We start from the raw sequence: 2608 nt of genomic DNA on the forward strand, positions 1-2608 counted from the left end.
TTCCACCCACTGAAACAACATCCTATGACAAGGTAAACATTTTTGTATCTCCCAGGGGTGCTCTATCCCACATATCCCACCACCTCTGACTCCCTGCACCAGTGACTTTCCCCTGCATATTTGCCAAAAAAATGTTCCCACCATTATAGTTTTAACCACAGACCTACAAATTCCCCGAATTTACCTGTTCCTTCCTCCAGCCCTCTACTCAGTTCAATGGATAGTTCAACCCTCCCCCACCCTACTCAACCTCACATGCCAGCACCATCGACTCCAATCACCCCAGTCCACTGCCCAACCACCCCCATATTCCTTATCATAGGTTTTGCTCATTCTAAACGTCAGCTCACCACACTCCACTCCCTTCCTGTCTCCTGATAGCATCTTCCAGATGCTAGCTCTGTGAGTCTGCTCAATTTGCAGTGAGGTTATGTAATATTTGCCCTTTAGTGACTGGCTTACTTTGTTCAATCTAAGGTCTTCAAGATTCAGCCATGTTTTCCCATGTGTTGATACTTTGTTCCTTCTTATAGTTGAGTAATAATCCATTATATGTATATACCATAGTTTGCTTATCCTTTCCTCTGTTGATGGACAGTTTGGTTGCTTCCAACTTTTGGCAATAGTGAATAATGCCACTATGAACACTGGTGTGCATGTATTTGCTCATAGCTCTCCTTTCAATTGGATATTTACCCAGCAGTGGGATTGTTGATTCATTCGGCAGTTCTATAGTTAGCTTCTTGAGGAATCACCGAACCTGTACCATTCTACATTCTACATTCCTACCAGCAGTGGATGAGGATTCCTATTCCTCCACATCCTCTCCAAAACTTGTTCTCTATTGTTGTTTTTTCATAGTTGCCAGCCTAATAGGTATTAGATGGTATCTCATTGTAGTTTTGATTTGCATTTCCCTAATAGCTAGTGATGTTGGGCATCTTTTCACGTGCTTCTAGCCAGTTGTATTTCTTCTTTGGAAAAATGTCTAATCAAATCTCTTATCCATTTTATAAATGGGTTGTTTGTCTTTTTATTTTCAAAATGTAGGATTTCTTTGTATATGCTGGATATTAGACATTTACTAGATAAATGGTTACCAAATATTTTCTCCCATTGAGTAGGCTGCCTTTTCACTTTCTTGACAAACTTCTTTGAAGCACAAAAGTTTTTAATTCTGAGGATGTCCCATTTATCTATTTTATTTTTCATTGCTTGTGCTTTGGGTGTAAGGTTTATGAAACCATTTCCTACTACAAGATCTACATTATTTTCTAAGAGTTTTATGGTCTCGGCTCTTACATTTAGATCACTGATCCATTGAGCTAATTTTTGTATAAGATGTGAGATGGTGTTCCTCTCTCATTCTTTTGGATTTGGATATCCAGATCTCCTAGCACCATTTGTTGAAGAGGCCATTCTGTCCCAGCTGAGTTGGCTTGGTAGCCTTGTCGAATATCAGTTGATTGTATTATGTGAGGATCTATATCAGAACTCTCAGTTTGGTTCCATTGGTCATTATGACCATCGCCTATTAATGAACAAGTGCATGGGACAGCCCTTCCCATGCACTTCATCTGCCAATCCAATCTGTCATTGTGAGGGTTCAATGGAAAAACGCATATAAAGAGAACCCAGAACACTGGAAGCACTCCATAAATTGTAGGCACAATTATTTTGCAGGTTTTATAAGACCTTTCAGTGTACTTGTTGCCACTTCCTTAAGTTAGCCCACTAAAAATGTCTTTATTACATCTATCTTTTTCTTTTTCTCTTTCTTTTTTTCCACATTGGTCTTATCTCAGAAGCTGCATCCGTACTTGCTTTTCTTCAGGTATTCAGTTTCGGGCTAGTCACATCATTGAGGTGTATTACATCTAGGTGCAACATAATCAGCGCAGATCTGTTTCCTGAGCTGTCCTAGCAGGTACTAAGAATGCATTCCTTTGAATTCTTGGTTAGAGGGTGGAGAAAGCATCCTGTGGCCTTTGGGAATTCTCTCCCCAACCAGTCCTACAGTTCACTGAAGGGAAATCTAAACCCTCAGCTGTTGGCAATAAATATTCCTGGTGCCCATCTGGAAGGGGTGTCAGAACACCTGTGCCATAATCCAGGAAATGTCATGTTAACAAAGAAGCCCTTCCTGAAAGTCCTAAGGTTGACACTGAATTTCTCTATCCTCAAGGAAAGAACAATCCTCCATTCCTTTGAGAGGTCTCTCTCTGGCTTCCAACTAAATGCCCCAGCCTGGAAGGAGTCCGGGCATTTTGTCATTAGAATACCAGAGCGCACCATTAAGAGGGTGACTGAACACAGACAGAAAAAACCATTAATTAGAATTGCACCAGTTGATGCCAGTGAGCAACTGTGTGTTGAATATCTATTGCGTCAGTCACTGTGCCCAGCACTATGGGAGAGAGAGGACAGTAAAACCAATGCAGTGGCTGCCTTCGAGTTTTAACAGTCTTGAGGAAATGGCAGGCTAGAGAGAAATACAAATATTAAGAATGCAAGGAAGAATATGGAAAATTTCATGAGCAATGCACAACAAGGTCTAAAGTAGCAGAAAAGAAAGGAAGGTTTCATGCGGCATCTGGAAGCAATGACA

General features: G+C 40.8%; 1 non-coding gene across 1 annotated transcript; it reads right to left on the reverse strand.

The window, feature by feature from the left end:
• Positions 1-1798: 1798 nt before the first annotated feature.
• Positions 1799-1867, reverse strand: LOC111759254 (small nucleolar RNA SNORD50). Its single transcript, XR_002793311.1, has one exon. It is a non-coding gene; the product is annotated as a small nucleolar RNA SNORD50 (small nucleolar RNA).
• Between the last annotated feature and the right edge of the window lie 741 nt (positions 1868-2608).

Source organism: Dasypus novemcinctus, chromosome 15, assembly GCF_030445035.2.
Source record: "Dasypus novemcinctus isolate mDasNov1 chromosome 15, mDasNov1.1.hap2, whole genome shotgun sequence".
NCBI lineage: Eukaryota > Metazoa > Chordata > Mammalia > Cingulata > Dasypodidae > Dasypus > Dasypus novemcinctus.